Here is a 23,523-nt window from a genome sequence, read left to right as displayed (position 1 = left end):
GTTGCATACAATGCCTACCAATAGTTTGCACTGAGATAACTGAGGGATGTACTAAGGGATGTACGCACATGGTGTCGAGAGGAAAACAAACGCATGGCTGAAATAACAGAGACACTGATGAAACAAAAACAATAAAACAATTCATGGCTATAGACATTAAAGATGAAGATGATGCTTGTGATAGCATGAAAGGTTCAGACATAGATACCCCAGACTTATCCTCATCAGAGGAGGATATAATGAATGAATGAGACGTTTGGCATACGGCCAAAAAGAGGGTTTGTCAATCTGGAAAAATGAATACCCTTCATTTGGATGATAGACGTATCTTGATGGCCGAAGGCCAACCGTTTTATGCACAGAATTATAGAAATACAGACTGCTATGCTTGACCAACAAGCGGTCATTTTCAACATAGCAAGAATCGCCATTTTGCTTGTTAACCATTGCTCCTTGCTTTCTGTCTAAACTGCTTTGCAGCTTGCAATTCTTGCGACTTCTGCTTACTCTGCTCAACTGTTAACATTGTTGTCTGAATATGAAAGGGCAAGGCCGGGGGACTGAGGAGTTTGTTGAAACTCCTCATGAGCCGCCCAGAAAGGAATGCCCACGCTCCCTATCTGTAGCCTTGAGGGAGAGCTGCAGGGCATTTAATCATTTCACAGATGCCAGCCAGTCTCGTACTGTGATAGAATATGTTAGAATAAAGCAGCTAAAGGCTTGAATTATGTTCTTCTTACGGCCCCCCTTCACAAAACCCTTTAAACGTGTCGGCCCCCAGGACACGAATAGCACCTCATAGATAGCAAAGCTTGGAATGTGACTCTTCCCCCGTGTGCAGCTTGCTTCCAAGAACAGAAGCACCGTGCTCTGTTCAACAACTATTGATGCCTCCGCACTTTCTAAATTGAACATTGTTACTAGAATAGACAACAAAAGTGTCATAATTGTCATACTAGTCGGAAATGTCCATCATCATCCCGAGTGCAAAGAAACTCAATAAAAGGGGGGTGTTCAATATGACAAAGCTGATTGTATGATATGCATTTTGTATATATGTAACTGATGTACGTAATTCGCTCTCTTGCATCCCTCGAGGTCTAGAGAATACACGTTGCGGGGCGTGAGACCACAGTTGGCCAATTGGGACTATTTTGCTTGCAATAAACCCTAGCATTGGGAATCTGAACCTCGTGTCTGGCGCATCCTTTCGTGTATGGTTATTGCCTTGTTTCCATATCGCGAATGGGACCCCTAAGGGCCCCTTTCAGATCTGTAATCCTGCGCATATCTGCAGAATTACAGCAGCGATAAAATGTGCACCATTATCCGACCAAATGACCCTTGGCAAACCAAATCTAGGAAAATATTCCTTCAGCATGGTCTTTGCCGTGATCATGGCTGTGGCATCTTTGACGGGAAAAGCTTCAACCCATTTGCTAATGGCACAGATGACAACTAATACGTATTTAAAATTATGACAATGCTCCATTTCCATAAAGTCAAAATGAATCACTTCAAAGGGGACAGAAGGTGGACCAAAACTACCCCTAGGAGTTGATGTGCCCTTTCCCACATTATGCTGCAAACAAATCATACACCTCTGAACGAAGCGTTCAGCTACCTTAGGGATTTTGTCATTTACCCACACGTTTTGCAACATTTTGGTGACCTTACGAGCAGAGATATGGGTAGGACCATGAGCCATAACAACCATCATCATAATATACATGTCGGGCAATAACCACTTCCCTTCAACTTTGTCCACCCAACACCCGTCATCATCCAATTTCATCAACCCCTCAGGACATTTCTTAGATTCCTCTAACGTGGCATCAGCTTGAATGTTCTTTACGGAGTCAAAACCCTCATCCAAAGTACAGGCATTTATGGCTTCGCTTGAAGTATCCATTTCTGAAGAGAGATCAGTGGCAGTCTGTTTGTCTATCTGGTCAGCGAAAGTGTTCCCTTTTCCTACATTGTCTACAACCTTCTGATGTTCTGCGCATTTCATGATGCCTAGCTGAGTAGGGAGTGCAAGCACTGAAAGTAACGGTACTATCAAGGAGCCATGCAGGATTTTAGTGCCATGTGAGGTCAAAAACCCTCTTTCTGCCCAAAGTCTACCGAAGTTGTGAACCACCCCAAAGGCATACTGACTGTCAGTATATATGTTTACGGTAAGCCCTTCATAAAGTTCACAAGCTCGGGTCAATGCTATAATCTCTGCGGCCTGCGCAGAGTTATGCATGATTCTTTTGGTCTCCATGACCGTGCTTAATGTGGTGATTGCATAAGCAGCTGTGGATATACCATCCGGGAGTTTGAAACAGGAGCCATCACAAAACAGCTCCCCTTGTGGATTGTTCAAAGGAATGTCTTTTAGATCGATTCTGCCTTTGGTCTCTTGCTCTGTGGTGTAAAGGCAGTCATGTGACTCTTCGTCACTGCAAGTAGTACTTTGCGAGAAAGGTAAAAGTTCAGCCGGATTAAGAACACAACACCTCTTGATTTGGATGTGCGGTGCAAACAAGATCAATTTGTATCTCATTAATCGTGCGGAGGTGCGGAGGTGAGGTGTTGCGTTTGTGTTCTGTTTAATAGAACAACTACAGAGTGAGGTACCATCAGGTACCATCAGGGTTAAAGCATGGCCTAGGACCATTCCCTCGCTCTGTTTTAAGGACGCAGCAGCGACAGCTCGCAAACAGCTTCGCAAAGCGCATGCAACAGGATCAAGGGTGGACGAAAAGTAGCCACACGGCCTATTCTTCCCTCCATGTTCCTGCGTTAACACAGCCAAAGCACATCCATCACATTCATGCACATACAACACAAAGTCCTTTTCATAATTTAGTGTGCCCCAAACTGGTGCCGAGCACAATGCAGTCTTGAGCAGATCAAAAGCTTGCTGGTGTTCCAAGTTCCACGGCAATGGTGAAGAAATGCCCTTCTTTGTCAAAGCCAACATTGGTTTAATCACTAAGGAGAAGTTCGGGATCCACTGCCTATAGTAAGAAGCCATTCCTATCAAGGCTCTGACTTCCTTCTGTGTATTTGGGACAGACATGCTAGAAATGATTTCTATCCATTCAGGTGTCAACCTTCTTCGCTACTTTGACAGGAGATAACCTAAATTGTCCTGTCGACAATATTGACATTTTTTAAGCAAAGCTTTGTGTCCATGTTGTGCTAAGTGGATAAGCAACAACTCGGTGCCCTCCTTACAAGCGCTCTCTGAGTCAGCAGCTAAGAGAAGATCGTCTACCTACTGAAGCAGTGTACAAGTAGTGGGCAACTCGAGTGTGTCGAGCTGCTCTTACAAAGCCCTACTGTAGATGCTAGGACTTTCCGTGTAGCCTTGCAGTGCACGGGTAAAGGTAAACGAGCGTCCCCTTAAGGTAAACGCGAACAAGTATCAACTGTCCTTTCTTTAGATCCACAACACTAAAGTGAGTAGCTGAAGCCGGAATCATGGTCAATATTGTGACATCAGGCAGAATAGGACATTTTGGAGCAACAATCTTACTAATGGCACATAATTCAATAATAAAACATTATCGCCTTTTCTGCACACAGGCAAAATCGAACTATTGCACAGACTACCTGCAATTTCCTCAATCACCACTCAATGCACAAAATCAGAAACAATGCATTTCAAAGCTTGCTCACCATCGACCGAGATCTTATATTGGGGAATACGTGGTAACTTCACTCCATGTTTCAAAATAATCTTAACAGGCTCAATCTGCAAAACACCAATATCATTGTCGTCAATTGCCCACAAACACTCCGGAACATCCTTAAATTCCGGCGGCAAAGGTCTGGTTAAGAATTCAGAGACAGAAAGTTGCTGTGGTGAAATCGTCAAATGCACTCCATCAGAAGAACAAAGCATTTAATTCTTTCAACAGATTCAACCCCAACAAATTCTCTCCACAATTCGTGGTCAAAAGGAATGGACAGTGGTCCGTAAATGGACCCAAAGAAATAGGTACCGGCGAAGAAACTGGACAGACAACTGGTGTGCCAGAAAACCCTACAGAAACATTGGTTTGCCCTGACAGTGGAATGTTTGGAACCCGTGAATGGTCAATGGAACACTTCTGTGCCCCTGTATCTATCAAGAATAGATGTTTCCTATTTTCCACTTTTCAACATAGGGACCTTTCTGATTAACGGGAATAGGCGTTGGTTCCAAACCCTGCTTCGGGCAATCCTAGCGACACAGAATGTCATTGAAAGGAAGTTCTTCAGAGAGGTAAGCGGCAGAAGGATGATCAAAGATGTTTCAATTGTACACACTTGGTGCCTGATTGTCCTGTGAAAAAGGTTGCTGTGAATCCTTTGAAAACTGACTTCTACCAGGACCTCCTGCCCCTGGGAATCCTCTGGATCGTCTACCCATATTCCCAAATGCGTTATTCGACCTCTGCTGGAGGATCGGACATTGTGCACGCCAATGACCCTCTTGTGTGCAATAAGCGCACTGGTTTATGTTTACAAGACCCAATGGCGCATTTCCCTGTGGAACATACTGACCTATAAATTGCGAATTACCCCCTCTAGGACCTCTAACAATCTGTTGCACTAGTACTTTTGTCTTTAAGTCACCTTTTCTCTTTTTAACTCTTTCTTTTTCGTTATTGACACAATACTCATAGTACTGAGCCATATGCAGTACTTGACTATGACTGAGACTTCGCTTGCCAAGCACTCTCGGAGGACATCATTTGTGACTGGATGTCAGGCAGCAATCCATGCACAAATTTGACCATGAATAGTCGTTTCCCAGACTCTGTGCTTAAGTATTGCCCACTGTAATCTGAAAATACTTGTTCGAACCAATTAAAGAACTCGGTAGCGCCCTCAGATTTTCCTTGGACACAGGTCGTAAGCTTGTCCCAAATAATCCTTCTTTCAGTAATTATAGTTTTCAACTTTGTAATTATTCTATCAGGCAAAGTTAGTATTACCTGCGGTGGTCTTTCACCAGCTGGTCTTTCTCTATCGAGTCTAGCTATAGTATTCCATGAATCTCCTAACCCGGGTACATCATCTACAGTCCTAATCTTCTTCCATAAGTCAATAGGCAGGAGTACAGGAAATAACAAGTCAATATCACTTAAGGTGAACACTGATGATTGTAAGACGGACTCTATTTTTTTGTAGAACCTTGTCGTATTCTTCCTAATATCGGGAATAGATTGTTTTATTGTGTTCACTTCCTGCCCCGAGAAAGGGACATGAACAAACTGTGACACATAATGTGCAGGGATATCTTGGGCAGGTGTACCTTCTGCAACATCAGACGGAATCTCTACTTTTGGGACAAATGTCAGAGGAACCTCTCTCATAGGCAACTGAGAACTAGGCAACTCTGAACGCTTACTAAGCAACAGAGCTAAATCAAGCGCTAAAGCAGCTGAAGAAGTGTTAAACGAAAAAGCTCTCTTATAAATACTCAATAACTCTGCGGGACAAGAAACCTTTCTTTTTACGCATTCATCCTGTAGTTACTCTACCATTACCTGCATCACTTTCCTCTGCATTTCTGGCGTATACTGACTATACGTGTCATATACTTCAACGGGAGTTATGGATTGGCTGAGATCCACCTAATTGAATCTTTTGTACAAATTCGTGCTTCCTCATTTATCGATTTACGACAAGGAAAGAACCGTTTCTGTACTAACATAGCGTCCAAACTATCACCATCTATATCTTCATTCTTTAACCTTTCCAACTCCCTTCTATACCCAATAATCCTCTCGACATGCTCTTGTACTTTCTCCACAGTATCTCTAGAGAATGCTAAAGTTTTCAAATCCCTTAACCCTTGATATGATATGATATGATATGGTATTTGTAACGCGCCTATACACAAGTGTTTCGGGAGATCTATATCATTTAGTCTGTTCCACATTACACATAAATGAATTCTTAATCCTTCAATAAAAACTTTTTTCTCAGGAAAATTGTCTAAATTACAGAGTGTGGCAAACACATCGGCTTATTCACCCCTTTCAATGCAATGCTTAGCCCATACAGTCAACTCACGCTTTTTCTGTGATGTCACAGTATTACGAGTTACAACCCTCGATCCCGCTCCCCGATCTACTACAAGTGGTGTAGAAGCACTTGGAAGAGGGAGAGTAGGCACATTTTGAACATCCGGAAACAAAGGTACTATCACTGGCGCGGCAGGCAAATCCACCGGACCCGTAGCAGCAGGCAAAGGTGGAGGAACAGGCAGAGGAGTGATAACAAGAGGAGGAACAACAGCCGGAGGAAGAGGAACATTAAGAGGAGCAATAGGAGGAGCATGAGGAGCTATGGGAGGAGGAATAACAATAGGAAGAGGAACATATGGAGGTGGCACAGTGGCACCAGACCTTCGTTCATTTAAAAGTTTGTCGATGAGTTCATCAGAAAGATGAAAGTCTTTAGAAGGATACAAGCTCTATCCATATTCCTAACTGACTCAGACTGTTTATTGTGGTCATATAACAACGCTTTTTCGGTGTTTGTCATATGACGGCGCGCATGCTTTTCTCTACTCTTAAGCTGCTGCATAGCTTCTTTCTTCCAATTCTGTAATACATCGAATGCTGCAGGTCTAGCCTTTTTCTTCAATAATATGGATTCTAAGTATTCAATACAAGGAATTTCAAAACTACCATTGATTGGCCACTGAAGTTCGGAAGCATGTCTAGTTTGTCTGTGCCAAATATCATTAAATACTATACTACCAATGCCGTGCTTACAGTCGATAGTACACGCCGGCGACCCCTCCATTGGCGCCGGTCAGTCAAATTCCAAAGATTGTCTGTCATTGCGGAATAACGCCCTCAAGCAGGCAGATAATTTCCCAGGCATATCAAAATACTGGTGTTACCTGGTCAATAATTGTACTCGTGAGTGCAATGCGCCAAAACAAATCATCAGGATACTTAAGAATCTGGTCACGACTCACCTGATCAAATCCTAAGGAGGTCCGATTGGATTACAAAGTTCTAACTAAGGTCCCACGTGGTTGTTGATTTCAGCAAATCTGCCCGCCTCGATGTATGGACCCTCGTCAAGATGCCAACTTGGACCGCATGCTCACCATCCAGGGATCGGGTCGTGCAGCGCTGCTGAGGTTTCGCGTCTCACCCAAGAAAGGGGCCCACTTTTACATCGTCCGATCCCGGCCGGTAGCCGTGTCAACCTTCAATGAGCTGGCATCTTCTTGATGGTCCCTATTCGGGTGCCATCTGTAAAAGCAAAAGGAAATATCAATGCTGAGTACCCAAAAAGGAAATACACCAATCACAGGATTATAAAGATTCAGAGATCTTTATTCTATAACTGTACAGTTTTACAAAGAAACAAATATATCAAAGAGCTATCTCACCCTCAGTACATCACAGCGAATACCAGCCCTTTTCATGTGAGAAGTGAGAGGTACTGGATGTCTAAACATTTACATCTTTTATACATTTTCCAATCGTAATGTCCAGCCCCTCTGCAGGTTAATAATTCTCGGTCTAGGGTTTGTGCCGAGTTCACCTCTAGTTTGTCCAACTATATGCATGTGGATTATTTCCAGTTTGTACAACAAGTCATAATGGCAACAGTGTATCTTCGGATTTAACATTAGACCTTAGGACATGTCCTATACAATGCGGTTCAACAAATGTCTACGTTTAGTATTTAAACAACATTGTATTTGATGTATGTCCGCGGATCGGACTTGTTGGCGCGGGTAATCCTTGATCTACAGGTCAAACATAGGACAAGGTCTCATTGCACGACCCTAACATTCAGCCTATGGGCAGTTTAGACATTAACTTATGTGCGAAGGTCAGGACGGCTAGGTTACAAGTGGGAAACACTGTCCACCATTTTAGAACACAGAGTGACTTTGAAATGGAAATCAAAATGGCGGATGGACCCAAAATGGCGGCTAAATCGATCTAAGATCGGAACTTTGCAACGCGGATATCTTCACAGAGCGACTGGGCTTAGGCCAATATATACAATAAAGGAGGCACAATATGATATCCCATTTAACACCTCAATGTATTAATCTCTCAATAACATGCCATGTACTCCTCTGCTATTACTTCCCTTCTTTCCACTTGCGTGTACATTATTACATTTGTCCTGCCCAGCAACTCTCTTACATGTTCTTGACTTAACCAACGTGCTCTGACCACAATCTGCAACACTCGCGAGCGGCTTGCCTTCGCGTTCTCTAGGTGTTATGCATTTAATTGTCAGAGCATTAACATATGCCATGACCAGCTGTTGTTGTTTTATGCAACATTTTCAATAATCACACTGCTCCTTACGGCTTTCACCTCACAACAAATTGACCGATCCAAATAAGCTTCCGAGCGACTCAAACAATCAATATGCAACAGAGCGACTCAGAATCAATCAATGTATCCTAACCTCAAATAATACGTATTGGCTTTCAGTTGAACAACATGTTTTCAGACTACTTGTCCACGCGTCACTTGTAATAATATTATAGCTTTTGCACTTTGTTCATTTGACATCCCACCATATGTGAGGTTAACTAACTCCATGAGAACCAGTTGCGTAGTACGGTTTCTTGTAACATACCTCCCTCGCAGCTGCAGCCTCCCTCTCTTTAAGAGTTTCCCACACCTTTGTGTAATAGAGAGACAGAGACAAAGACTTTCCCCTTGTCCCCGGCTCCCGGCTAACAGGCTAACAGGCAGTTCTGGGCACTACATTGGTGCGTGCGCTCAGGTGCACGCGACTCTCAGTTTTTATGGAATTCGGGGAGCCAGTGGGCGGGGCTTATCCTTGCTGGGAAAAAATGCTTTTAAAGTCCATATTTTTCATACGATGGTCACGGATCTCAGGTGCTACGTCGATTCTCTCCCCAGTCTCCCCAGGCTAACAGGCGCTTCTGTGCACTTCCAGGTACTGGATATGAACTCCTTGGTTACCTCCCGGCTTGATTTTAGTGATGCTATTTACTTAGTTTGCCCAACTACAGAATTCAAAGATTACAAAACACTGCTGGAAGATTCTTACTGAAATACAAGAAATATGAGCAAATTACTCGAGCCCTGTGTTCTCTTCACTGGCTACCAGTGAAGAGTTGCATCGCTTTTAAAAGATTGTGTCTTGTTTTTAAGAGCCTCCCACTTCTGTATGTCAATGCGTTCTTCAAGATTAAGATCTGACAGAAGACTAGCTGTGTCCAAATACAAGAAGGATCGCTTGGGCGGGCTCCTTCTTGGTCCAGGCAATTAGACTGTGGAACGTTCTACCCAAGTTACGTAGAGAAAAAAACCTTTTAATTTTCGGGAAAAACTGTAAACGTACCTCTTCAATAATGAATATGTCCTGTTCCGACCCTAGCGAATATTCTAGTTTTCAATTTAGTTCTAGATTATGTAGCTCTGAGATACTGTCAGGTGTTTGTGCCTCAAAAAATCTACCATATAACATAACATGTTTTCACTTCCAGTCTGTATATCAATGGGCCCCCACATGTTTTTTAGGTCTTGAGCCCCGCTGATTTTGTTAACACATGCAGATCTTTGAAACTGTTTACTGTCACTGACTCACAGCCTTTCCGTTAAAAAAGGTCTGCTTCAATCGCAGCATATTTTGCCCTGTCTGCTGCAGCCACAATCCCTGTTGTACGAAAGGGTAGGTTAGCCCCTGAGGTGTTAAGTGTGAATTTAGTGCAAAGTGCAAAACAAACAAAAAGTAGCAATCCACACTGTAGTTTAGACATAAAAATGAATGTCCTCATTTGACTTATTTTTACCTAAAAGTGTTTCTGAGCTCATATATAGAGTCACAAGTAGGAAATTACCAGAAGTACAGCTGGAATAATATTGACCATTTTTTAATGAAAAAATATAGAACATATACAAAGATTTCAAAAACAAATACAGTGACAAGGCTTGAAAATAAATTATTCAAACACAGAAACAGTGAATTAGGCAAGGCTTGAAAATAAATTATTCAAACACAGAAAGAGATACATTTCTCAAAATATGAAAAACAGAGTCAAAGAGAACATCATATTCAACAATAAAATATCAGAGACATTGTAAGAAAAAAGGGTGTAAACAGAAAACGATACAAACATTTCTCTGTGATAGACTTAATCTTTTTTATTCATAAAGTTTACTAAAACTGTCGATTCTCAGAGATTTCTCCATTTTTTGTGTGTGTCAAGATCAATATGTGATCATGTTTTTTAATCTGCCAGCGTGCCAGTTTTTAAGCAAAGAAATTATTGTTCAGTATTGCTGATCTAAAACTTTCAAATAGGCAAAATACTGAAGACACATTTCGGCTATTGCCATCTCTGTTGGCATACATTTTGGAGCCTTCCTCAGGGCAAAACGGACCTAGAAGTCCGGGAAACAAAAAGGAGAAAGATATGTGTATTAAGGCAATGTCATCTTTTTCCAGCATATAAACGGTATTTACTACCAGGGTTTAAATTCAATCCCTGCCTTCACCTCCTTGAAACCTGTGATCAGAGCAGGAGACATTCTCTAGGTACGAAGCTTAAAAGAAAAAAAAAGAATTGCTCAGGGATTTATTCAAAATAATCCTCATCTGTGCTTCGGAAGGAAAAGCATATTGCTACTTTGGACAACATGACCGAATCTACACAGCACAAAAATAAAAGCAACAGAGAAACTGCCATAAACAAAAAGGTGAATATTATGTAGCAGAACACAATCACATTTGCTTGCAATGAATTACAAAGTCAGAAGGAGTTTTCAAACCAAAGTTGCAAAAGCTCCTGTGGTAAACAACATTTCTACCAACTACCGCTAGGTAAATGTGTGTGCAAGTGCCTGGGTTCCAAACTGGTCTCATATCTGGATTTTCCAGTTAGCCAAAGTGTGTGCTCCTGGGCAAATCATTTTCTCACCTTTACTTGCCTAACAAAATGAGGAGTCTCTATAAGTGATACAGCTCACATTGTCTGCTGTTCCAAAAAGCCTTACTCCCCATATTGCCAAATATGTCATAGCTGGCTGTGACCACTCATAAAGTCAATATCATACTTTATTTCTCATACTTTATCATGCTTATTCCTGTATGAAACTTTACATGAACACATGGAGTATTACAGACTCATTCTGTGATGCTTTTGCCACCCAGGGCCCAACACATCCTAGGGCCCTGTTTGTTGGCTCAATCAGGTTCCAATTTTGGCAGCTTTTTCTTCTTCGACACATTTTTAATTTGTATTTACTAATATTATTTATTGATATTGATTTAATTTTATTTTATTCTGATTTTAGTTATTTATTTGCGATACAAAATGATGGAAACCAACATACGGCTGTGGTTCAAACTAGTATGAATGGATTCCGGCTACAAAGAAGTCAAACCAAGCATTTTTAAGGTTTATATCGCTTTTAGGGGCCGCTCACTTCAAGTGATTACTAGATCCGAAGCCAGGGTCTTAGGTCAAATTACCTTTTTTTATTTTCCCAACAGGAAAAATAATCAATTTAGAAAGACTGCTGCGTGATCCCATGGATCGGTCTTTCTAAATGGAACTGTCACGCCCCTGCCGCACACGAGTGCACGCAGGGCCCGACAGGCGGAGCGAGACGGAGAGGACGGGCCAGGGAGTGCTGGATAGTATATGACTGTGAAAGTTTAGGAGGCTTGAATACTTAGACCTGCCTGCCATGAAACTGTGATGCAAGTGCAGGATGATTTAGAAAAGGCATATCTTTCATGGTGGTGCACGTATTAGCGTGGAGCCATAACTCAAAGTTCCCTCCAGTATTTGTCTTGTGTTCTGAATAGTGACCCATTAGCGCTGGTCGCCCAGCTAATCACCAGGACTCCTGCTTTACTTATGTTCAGCCATATTCCCCTACCACCATGGTCGCCACGCGGTTGAATGGGGCCTGTGACAAAAAGAAAATATTCTGGGGCCACCCACTATATTTTCAAACTAGTGCAGTGTCATTAAGGGGCAAATGTGTAATATATGTGTGACTCTCACCTGGCACCATCAAGTTAGGCTGTGGGTACATGTGGTAAAGCATGATTCGTCAGTATGACTACCAGAGAAGGGGCATGTGCCCCCTTCTGCAAAGGCCACAAGCCCTGCCAATGTGTCCCCTGGCATAGTTCCCAGGCCTCTCTGACCCTCAGCCATGTATGTCTGCATTCCTCAGCGGCCCCACACACTAATATCCACCCAGCCCTGCACAAAACTCAGGTACACTCCTACATGATATTCCCACAATGCTGCATAGCCACTCGCCGTGCCTACTCAATGTATCCTACAATCCACAACCCCACAGACACCCCCAGTCTAAGATGTTAGATGACACCTGAGCCATGCATACCACCGAGGCCTGAAACCCCGTCGTCCTCAGATGATCCCAGACTCATATGTATCTTCTCGCATTACCACCAATGCTCCACGGCTCACAACACATCAGGTTCTAAGGCCACAGCAGAGGTACCCGCCTAAAAAAAGCCCCCTTAGCCTGTATGATCACAAGCTCTTCCTCTCTCTGCACACTCTGCACGAATACCCCAGAACTGCCCGCATCCCACAGCCCTGCACAAACACCCCAGACCTGCATGCCTCCACCAGCAATGCACAAACACCCCAGAATTTCCTGCCTCCCCCAGCCAGCAACAAACCCCCCAGAACTACTTGCCTCCCTTTGCCCTGCACAAACACCCCAGAACTGCCTGCATCCGCCATCCCTGCACAGACAGCCCAAAACTGACTGCCTCCCTCTGCCCCACACAAACATCACAGAGCTGACTGCATCTCTCAGCGCTGCACAAACACCCCAGAACTGCCTGCATCCCCCAGCCCTGCACAAACACCGCAGAACAGACTGCCTCCCTCTGGCCCACACAAACATCACATAACTGACTGCATTACCCAGCCCTGCACAAACTCTCCAGAACTGCCTGCATCCCCCAGCCCTGCACAAACACAGCAGAACTGCCTGCATCAGCCAGCCCTGCACACACACCCCAGAACTGCCTGCATCCCCCAGCCCTGCACAAACACCTTAGAACTGCCTGCATCCCGCAGCCCTGCACAAACACCGCAGAACTGCCTGCATCCAACAGCCCTGCACAAACACCCCAGAACTGCCTGCATCCGCCAGCCGTGCACAAACACCCCAGAACTGCCTGCATCCTCCAGTCCTGCACAAACACAGCAGAACTACCTGACTCCCCCAGCCCTGCACAGACACCACAGAACTACCTGCCTCCCCTTGCCCCGCACAAACGCCCCAGGACTGCCTGCATCCCCCAGCCCTGCACAGACACCCCACAATTGCCTGCATCCCCTAACCCTGCACAAACATCCCAGAACTGCCTGCTTCCCACAGATATGCACACACACCCTGGAACTGCCTGCCTCCACCAGCCCCGCACAAACACCCCAGAACGGATTGCCTCCCTCGGCCCTGCACAAACTTCACAAAACTGACTGCACCTCACAGTCCTGCACAAACAACCCAGAACTGCCTGCATCCCCCTGCCCTGCACAAACACCCCAGAACTTCCTGCATCCCCCAGCTCTGCACATACACCCCAAAACTGCCTGCCTCCACCAGCCCTGCACAAACACCCCAGACCTGCCTGCCTCCCCCAGCCCTGCACAAACACTGCAGAACTACCTGCCTCCCCTTGCCCCGCACAAACACCCAGGACTGCCTGCATCCCCCAGTGCGCACAGACACCCCATAACTGACTGCCTCCCTCTGCCCCACACAAACATCACTGAACTGACTGCATCGCCCAGCCCTGCACAAACACCCCAGAACTGCTGGCATCCCCCAGCCCTGCACCAACACCCCAGAACTGTCTGCATCCCCCAGCCATGCACAAACACCCCAGAACTGCCTGCCTCCACTAGCCCTACACAAACACCCCAGAACTGCCTGCAGCCCCCAGCCCTGCACAAACACCCCAGAAATGCCTGCATCCCCCAGCCCTGCACAAACATCCCATCCCTGCCTAACTCTGCTAGACAAACGCCACAGCCCTACCTGCCTCTGTGAACCCTGCACAAAGAGCCCAGAGTTGCCTGACTCTCCCAGCCCTGCACAAACCCCCAGCCTCTTCAAGCCATTTATTTATAAAAAGTCAAAGGGAAAGCAATACATTTGTGCTATGTACAAACACCCCAGCCCTGCACAAACCCCAGGTACACTCCTACATGATATTCCCACAACGCTATATATGCACTCGCCATGCCTACTCAATTCATCCTACAATCCACAACCCCACAGACACCACCAGTCTAACATGTTAGATGACACCTGAGCCATGCATGCCACCGAGGCCTGAAACCACGTCGTCCTCAGATGATCCCAGACTCATATGTATCCTTCTCGCATTACCACCAATGCTCCACGACTCACAACACATCAGGTTCTAAGACCACAGCAGAGGTACCCGCCTAAAAAAGCCCCCTTAGCCTGTATGATCACAAGCTTTTCCTCACGCTGCACACCCTGCACGAATACCCCAGAACTGCCCGCATCCCACAGCCCCGCACAAACACCCCAGAACTGCCTGCATCCCACAGCCCTGCACGAATACCTCATAACTGTCCGCATCCCACAGCCCTGCACAAACACCCCAGAACTGCATGCCTCCACCAGCAATGCACAAACACCCCAGAACTGCCTGCCTCCCCCAGCCCTGCACAAACCCAGCAGAACTACCTGCCTCCCCTTGCCACGCATAAACACCCCAGAACTGCCTGCATCCGCCAGCCCTGCACAAACACCCCAAAACTACCTGCCTCCCCCAGCCCTGCACAAACACAGCAGAACTACCTGCCTCCCCCTGCCCCGCAGAAACACCCCAGGATGGCCTGCATCTGCCAGACCTGCACAAACACCCCAGAACTACCTGCCTCCCCCAGCTCTGCACAAACACAGCAGAACGACCTGGCCCAGCATTTCAGTATCCGTGGTAAGTCATAAGAGTGCATCAGGGCCTTTCAACTTTTTCAAATGAAAGGGGAATCGAGCCTCCGGGGGGCCCCTAGCAACTCCCCCCATGTTTCCAGTAAGCAGTGTTGTAACACAGCAATATATTCCTTTCTCTATTTTTGTTCCGGGGGTTAAAATTGCACTTTGCAGCGCTCACATTACAAGCTGCGTGTCCTGGTGCCTTTCCGACATCACTTCCCATGGGCGACAGTGTTACCACCTCATTGCCATTAAACACTGGTTCCTCCACATCAGCCATTTGCTGACAAAGAAGGGTTTATAGCTCTTCAATGGGCATTTAGTGGTTAAGGGAGCTGCTGGCTGGCTGTCTAGTTTCAACCAATACCTGGCACTTCTTGCCCACCGCATCGCCACACTCTCCTCCTCCAACTTTCAGTGCTATGCGGATGACGCTCAGCTCGTTTTCAGGCTCCACTCTGCCACCTCTTCTCCTTCTCTGACTGTCTGTCTGCTATCCAGGAGTGGTGTGCCGCCAACGATCTCTGCCTTAATGTCAGTAAGACTGGGATTCGCCTCATCGGCACACCTGCACCCTCCTTTCCTGTCACTCTCTGGCTGGCCTCCCTTGGCCCTCTTCCTGCTCCCATCTGTGAGGCTAAGAACCTCAGGGTCATCTTTGACTCCACACTCTCCCTTTCTCCTCACATTTCTGACATCTCTAAGAAGTCAAACTACTAACTGCACCTCCTCAGAAGCATTCTTCCTTTCCTCCCCTTCCACTTCCTCCAGAAGCTCACTGCACTGTCTCTAGAGCTCTGGTTCTCTCTAGGCTGGACTACTACAACAGCCTCTTTCTAAATCTGCCTTCTGCTACTCTCTGCCCTCTGCAACTCAACCAGAACAGGACAGCAAGACTTGTCCTGTGTCCTTAAGCCCAGGGATCCTATCTCTCCAGCACTGAAATCTCTGTATTGGCTCCCAGTGGCTGCAAGGATTAAGTTCAAGACCCTCTGCATTGTCCACAAGGCCTTCTGGGGCCTGGGTCCTCAATACCTCCAACCCTCTCTTTGTAAATAACTTCCTACTCGAGCTCTTCGCTCCTCCACCTCAAACTCCCTCAGGGTCAGTCACTTCTCCAAGCAACGAGTTGGTGGTAGATCTCTTTCCTCAGCTGGGGCCTCCCTCTGGTACAGCCTCTTTACCTCTCTGAAACTTGAGGGGAACCATCTCCAGTTCCGCAAGCACCTCAAGAACTTCCTCTTTGTTTCTGCCTTCTCTCTTCCTCCCCCCATCTGATTTCCTGTCTCATACTGCACTGATCACCTGGTTATCCTCTGATTTTGGGCCCAAGTCCCTGCCCGCCCAGTTGCACACCCACACCACATCCCGGAACCCTTGCACTTGGGTCTGTAGCTGTAACCCTGCAGTCCCTCTACATGCACTTATGGTCATGTGTTCTGCACTTACTCTTGCACTTGCCACCTGCTGGCCACACTTCTTGTTATTGTTTTGATCCCATGTACAGCACTGCTCCCCCAGGCGCAATCTCAATGTCACTTGGCTTAGTAAGCGTTGTCTCAGTCCTCCCTCTGTTCCCCCTTCCTTGCCTCGTTGCGCCTTGAAACACTTGTGTATAGGCGCCTTACAAATGCCACATCATATCATATCATAATCAGCGGCTATTAAGCTTATCTTTGTCGCCATTGCAATGTATGCACAGTGATATTCGGTGGTGTGGCTTTTGATGACAAGTAGACAGGAGGTTTGCTGGTGACTCTCCTGTGCTTTCCCTCCTGCGGCGCTTCAGCACAAGACATGAGTGCTCCTAAGAATCACAGTGTGTAGGTGCAGCACTGCATGTGCCATGGTGCACATATCAGCCTGTGGGCAGGCACAGGTCTGCGGCGGGGCAGTTTGAATAACATTTGGCATCAGACACGGGGATCAGGAGGCATCCTGGAAAATAACAGCTGCGTTATTACATAATTTCCCTAGCCTCGACCCTAAAGCAAATGCCCAACGATGCCATAGGGCTCATTAGTCCACAATAGCCCCAGGTCAATGCGTGGCTACCCAAAACCTTAGCCTTCAGGCACGCTCCTCCCAGATGCATTGGCGCCAGGGACCCTTCACCTCCAGGAGTCCCGATTAAAGTGAAAGGTGCAGACAGTGGGGCCATCTGGACCCAGGTCAACAGCCACCCACACCTACCTGATAGCATTAGGATGTGTTCATCTCCCTGCTCTGCGCGCATGGCACCTCTGATCCAGTCTAAGTGGCCTGTGCAGTGATGCATACGCCCCAGTACTCACATGGGGTACGGTGTGTAACAAAGCGAGAGACAGAACCTGTACCCCACTGAAAGCCGTGGCTGTGCCCCCCCCCCCCCGCCCTGTCAAACTTAAGTGGCTGGCGTTTTCACCTGACGTTGGTGGCCTCACTTTTGCCTCGTTATATAAAGAGGCTTGCTCCTCTGCAGACATTTCTTCGATTTGGACGATACATTTGAGCCATGTACTTTAAAGAGCACTCCCCTTACTGTAGTACTGTAGCACTCCCTGTAACACCCGTCTGGACACAGGCTCATGACGAGTGTTGTTAGTGTTGTCATTCTAGTTTATTCCATCATCACAGTCATTATGTTCTGGCCTCCAGCTGCACCATGATATGACAAGTGGGAACCCTGCTAAGGGGGCAGTGACAACTGATATATTAGGTCAGATTGAGTTCCAATTAACGACGCCTTCCTGTACGACAAGGCGTACGACAAGGCAAGCTGACGCGGTGCGCGCTTATACACACATACATTCATACATTGGAATGCAATGTTGAATGGCAGTGCAGGCAAGCCCATTCCAGAAACAATGTTGAGTAGTTCTGTGAAACTCTGTGTCTGCATCTTGGAAAGTCAGTGTGCTTAAAATAGTCTCCGGATCTCAGCCAGTTATTAAAAAAACATAGAACTGGTGAGAATGGGACGGGGAGACGCTGATCAAGATACGTCTCATACCACATTTCCATGCCTTCTTCTTCTCTCCCAAATCTACCCTGTGGCTGGAGGATGAAGACACACACTGGCCCAAGGAAACATATAACTATGGTGATCAGACGGCAGTTCTCAATCTGGAATTCCACTGCCGTCTCGATACATCCATAAACAATATTCACATTTATAGTATGAGGCTTACCCTGATGAATATCCATCTATCCTCACTAAGGATAGAAACATGTTGGGGTTTTAGGGAATGCAGCGGACTGAATAATGGCGAACAGGTGTATCAAAAAGGGACGAGCACCAGCAATCTACATTTCATTCAATCCCAGGCATGGTAACGACTATCTTCATAAATGTGAAAAGATGTTAATACATCAACTAGAGAATGGCCCATGATGTGCAAGTGGCACTACATGTATACATTCACCACTGTGGTAAGAAGCACATGGCACACTCCCCTTTCACAAGCAGGCACACGCATTCTCAAGTAGCAAAAGGTTGCCCTGCCCTGCTGCTCAGTGTTGCATAGGGGCTTCACCTGGGAAATGCGCACTGTTTACAAAACACATTAAATAAATGAAATAAACTCCAAGGATAAGCGCATTCAAACTTAAATACACTTTCCACTAATACAGACTTCTGCAGCTGCTTGTTTACAAAATGCAGACCAGTCACGTTCAATTGCTATCAGAAGCTGCAATCTTTTTACCTTCGACCCATATAACATTGCTGCCCATCCCATTAGGCAAGACCCTTAAGAGTGAAAATCATACTTCCTAGGAAATTAATAAAATAACAGAAATAAGAAGAAAGAATTGGCAAGTCCTCGATGTTTTAGTTGAATCCCCGGTCTGTTTCTTCTTGGCTTCTGGCTCTCACTGTGTTTCCTGGGCTTCCTTAGTTTTCCCTGATAGGTCTTCCCTGCTCCCGGATCACAGATGCACTGAAGAGAGGGAGGGCGAGCATCTCCCACGACGCTCCCCGCCAGACTGCTGCATGTGGTCGAATTTCAGAACAAGCGAACGCAAAGCATCCATTGGTGCCCAGCATCCATCTGCCAGCCAATTATATCCCACGATGACGAAGTGAAGAGAAATCAAAGCCTTGGGAATTTGATAGACGGATCCCTGGACACTATTTGACCAAATATAGAAGGCCGCCCTGCTGAGTTGGCAGGTCTCAGCTTATAAAAGAGCACCCTTTGGGATGGCCTTTAATCCGCCTGCAGCCCTGCTTCCAGAGGTAATTAAGGACCACTTGTGTGTGTGTGTGTGTGCTCCTTGTGTCTCACCAGTCTGGTGTGTAAGGAGTGGGTTCTACAGGCAGTGCCTCCCTGGTACTTTTAAGCTAAATATAATTTGAAGCAAGCCTGCATGTAACCATTGAACTGAAATCATACGCGTATGGGACCGGTGTGCATCCGCGCCTTTCCCATGCCCGGCATGCCTGAAATAATGTCACTGAAACCCAACTCCCAAACACGATGTGCCCAGTCTGTGCCCAGGAGCCGGGAACTCAGAAATGCTAAGTGATGAATATTAAATGTTAAAGGTATTTGTACCGCGCACCTTCAGCAACGGACTTGGTCCACAAGCGCTCTGGCGGATCTGCAAATGAGAAGGTGGGATGGGATAGTAGGTGAAGCGGGAGTAGGGTAGTGAGAGGAGTGGTGTTCTGTTGGCAGCTTCAACTCGTTATACACCGGGTGCTGAGCTTTGGTGCGAGTATTGGATCGGTGTCAGTCCACGTGTGCTGTTGGTGTTGCTTATGTATTGTTGCAGTGTTGTGGATTGCGTGCGGGTTGTTGTGCGAGAGATGGTTGTGTGAGATTTTGGGTGAGATAAGTCTGCTGAATGCTTCAGATGTTGCTGCTAAACCTCCCTTGGCATGACTCAGTTAAATAAGGAATCACAACAATGCGTGAGCCTAATTATAAAGCACCCTGTGCTACACCTGGTCTCTCTCTGCTTCAGTTTTCAGGGTGCCTCGAGGCCCTACAGTTTTTCCATCGGAGGAATAAGTGAAGGTAAGTGCCTTTGCAGAACGCTGTTTATTTTACACAAGTACGCAAACTTTGGATGCGCTGACAATTTACCGAAGTGTGGGCCTCTTTCGAGTTGGGGGGTAATTCTAGATCAATTACCCCCAAACTCAGTTACCAATGCTGCCACTCGTTCCTGCAGAATTCATGTCAGGTTACAGGTGGAAGTATTGGGGAGTTACCCCTGCACCCCCATTCATGGAGTCCATAGGAATCCAGGTGGGGGGTATTGGTGGCAAGTCCACCCACGGTAACTCCTCCAGTTTATGCTATTAAAGTGGGGGAGTTTACTCCAGAAAATTGCTGGAGGAAAATCCCCCACTTTAAGGGTACATTTGTATTTTGATTGCAATAAAAATGGCGGTAATTCCATTCCACCCAAAAAAGCTGGTAAGGGAAGTAATGCAATGGTTTTATCGGTATACCACTATAACAGGCCCAGTGACTTTTGAAAGCCATCAACATGCTCGTGTTTTGAATGGCAGGATTGTAACTCTGTATTGTGACCATGGCCGAATTCGTTTTGCTGGTCAAACTTCTTTTAGATACAAAACTATCCCTGAGCGATGCGAGGCCTACAACAAAATTATGTGTTGAGGGATGCATGGCCTCTAGCCTTTGCAACAACCTTCTGTCTGGGCTTTGACCAGCAAGAGGAACTCATGCCCACCTAGTCATTCATGTCTGATGCCTGGTCAACCCCGAGTACCCGCCTTACACTCTCTGGCTCTGTTTGCTCAACTTGCCTCCCAGCTGCTTTCCACATGGAGTACCATGGCTTAATAATACTCAGCGACTTCCAACCACGTTTGGAAATTAAAGTATGTTACGTTACCTTATATTTGCATAGCGCCTCCTGTCATATTTAATGGTGTCCAAGTCCTGCATTGAATGGCATCTTTTCAGAAAGGGATGGCAAGCAGGTGGCAAACTTGCTGCTCGCCCTGTCTGACTCTGATCCCTACATATCACGGAAACGTACCCCTGATTATCGCAAGTTTGTCCCTCTGGGTTCCTCTTGGAACCTGAACCCACCTGATCTCCAATCTAAAACCCTGGTCACCAAAGCTCATCAAAGACATCAATCTACTTCTCTGCTTCAGAACTGAAAAAGATAAATCCGAAAGGTCCTAGTGGGTCCTCTAGGGATCACAATTCCCATTCTAGCTTTCAGGAAGGAGAAACAATAACTTACCTGGCACCGTAAGTGCTTCCTTTCCTGCAGCCCCTATCACGAGTGTAGGTGCCTACCTACCCCATAAACTGGAAAAATACCCTTGGTCTTCCCTACTTGTGTCGAGTGCTGATGCCAGGTGCTCCACCTAAAATTATCAAATATCATGACATCACTTACTGACAGAAGATACTGAATGCAAGGACCACCTTGCACTGCCACTACATTCGTGTCTCTGTAGGTTTTTCTTTTGTTTTAATTCCATCTCTGAATCTGGTTCCGGGCTCTGTCTATTTGGGGTTAGTGTTGTGGCAACCTGATTGCCAGAGAGCACCATATGCATATACTTTCACCCACTCATCTCTCTCTCTCTCTCTCTCTCTCTCTTCCCTCTCCTCCTTTTGTTGCTCTTACTTGACTCTCCCTTTCTTCCTCTTCCTGTTTCTTGCTCTGACTCTGTATGCCTTTCAATCTCCCTTCCTTTTCTCTTCCTCTTGGTTTCTGTCCCTGCTTTCTCTTTCTTCACCTTGCATCTCTATTTTTCTTTCACTCATCACACTGTATATCTGATCTCACTCTTCCTCTTTCTGTGTTTCAGCTCTGTCTCTCCCATTCTCTGTGCCTGAATATCAATTTCTTCAGTTTCTCTTCCTCTGTGATTGACTTGCTCGCCCTCGCTTCTATCTCCATTTTCATCCCCATTATGTTCTATCTCCCCATCTCTAGCTCTCTCTGGCTTATCATTTCCCTTTTATCTCTTTCATTCATTCGTTCTTTCGGTTCTCTCTCTCCTTCTCTCTTTCTCTCTCTCTCTCTCTCTCTCTCTCTCTCTCTCTCTCTCTCTCTCTCTCTCTCCCTAGCCCCTCCATCTCTCTCTCTCTATTTCCCTCTCTCTCATTCTCTCCCCCAACTCTCTACATCTCTCCATTTCTCTCTCTCTACCTTTCATTTCCCCCTACCTCTCTCTTTCCCTCTCCCCCTTTCTCTCCCCCACCCTCCCTTTCTCTCACTTTCCCTTGCCGTCTCCCCCTCTCTCTCACTCTCTTTCTCCCCATCTCTATCTTTCTCTGTTTCTCTCTTTCTCTTTCCCTCTCTCTCTCCCCCACCCTCTCTTTTTTCTCTCTCTCTCACACTTTCCCCTGCCCTCTCCCTCCCTCTTTCTCTCCCTTACCCTCTATATCTCTCTCTGTTTCTCTCCCTCTTTCCCTCTCCATATCTCTCTGTTTCTCTCTCACTTTCCCTTGTCCCTCTCTCTCTTTCTTTCTATCCCCCAACCCCTCTTTTTAACTCTTTTTCTCTATCTCTCTTTCCTTGTACCTCTCTTCCTCTCTCTTTCCCTCTCGCCTTCTCTCCCCATACTCTCTATCTCTCTCGTTCTCTCTCTCTCTTTCACTTGCCTCCTCTTTCTCTTCCCTCTCTCTCTTCTTCTCCCCCACCGTCTTTCTCCCTTTCCTTTTTACCTCTCTCCCTCGCTCTTTCCCTCTCTCTTTCTCTCCCACCCCTCTCTCTTTCTCACTTTCCCCTGCCCTCTACCTCCCCAACTCTTTCTCCCCCCAACCCTCTCTGTCTCCCCCTCTTTCCCTGGTCCCTCCCTCTCTGTCGTTCCCTCTCTCTTTCCCTTCCCCACCATCTCTACCTGTCTCTATTTCTCTCTCTCGCTCTCTCTCCCTTTTCATTACCTCTCCCTCTCTCTTTCCCTCTCCGTCTTTCTCTCCCCTCCCTCCCTCTCTCTCTCTTTCCCTTGCCCCTCCATCTCCCTCACTCTCTTTCTCGCCCCATCTCTATTTCTCTGTTTCTCTCCCTCTACCTTTCTTTCTTTCCCTCTCTCTTTCCCCCACCCCTCTATCGCTCTCTGTTTCTCTCTCTCTTTCCCTTGTCCCTCCCTCTCTTTCGTTCCCTCTCTCTTTCTCTTCCCCACCATCTCTACCTCTCTCTATTTCTCTATCTCTCTCTCGCTCTCTCTCCCTTTTCCTTGCTCCTCCTTCTCTCTTCCCCTCTCCCTCTTTCTCTCCCCCTCCCACCCTCTCACTTTCCCTTGCGCTTCCATCTCTCGCACTCTCTCTCTTTCTCGCCCCATCCCTATCCCTCTCTGTTTCTCTCCCTCTCCCTCTCTTTCTCTCCCCACCCTTCCTTTCTCTCTCTTTCCTTCGCCCTCTCCTCTCTTTCTCTCGCCCACCCTCTCTATCTCCCCCTCTTCCTCTCTCTGTTTCCTTTGTCCCTCCCTCCTCTCTTTCCCTCTCTCTTTCTCTCCCCAACACTCTCTATCTCTCTCATTCGCTCTCTCGTCCCCTTGTCCCTCCCTCCTTTCTCCCCTCTCTCTCTTTCTCTCCCCTCTCCCCCACCCTCT

At 46.4% G+C, this 23,523-nt stretch overlaps 1 protein-coding gene across 1 annotated transcript in view; it reads left to right on the top strand.

Moving 5' to 3' along the window:
* The first annotated feature begins 19,184 nt into the window (after positions 1-19,184).
* The window catches only part of LOC138582823 (myosin-4-like), a 40,352-nt gene continuing 36,013 nt past the window's right edge, over positions 19,185-23,523 (top strand). Inside the window, exons 1-2 of the mRNA XM_069654487.1 lie at positions 19,185-19,203; positions 19,935-19,987. The gene's annotated coding sequence lies outside the window, so the exon portion shown is untranslated. The remainder of the gene's footprint in view (positions 19,204-19,934; positions 19,988-23,523) is intronic.

The sequence above is a fragment of the Ambystoma mexicanum genome, chromosome 3q, assembly GCF_040938575.1.
Source record: "Ambystoma mexicanum isolate Mex_15411 chromosome 3q, UKY_AmexF1_1, whole genome shotgun sequence".
Lineage (NCBI taxonomy): Eukaryota > Metazoa > Chordata > Amphibia > Caudata > Ambystomatidae > Ambystoma > Ambystoma mexicanum.
Note: the sequence above shows the minus strand (reverse complement) of the source record. Positions and strands in the feature narration are given on the sequence as shown.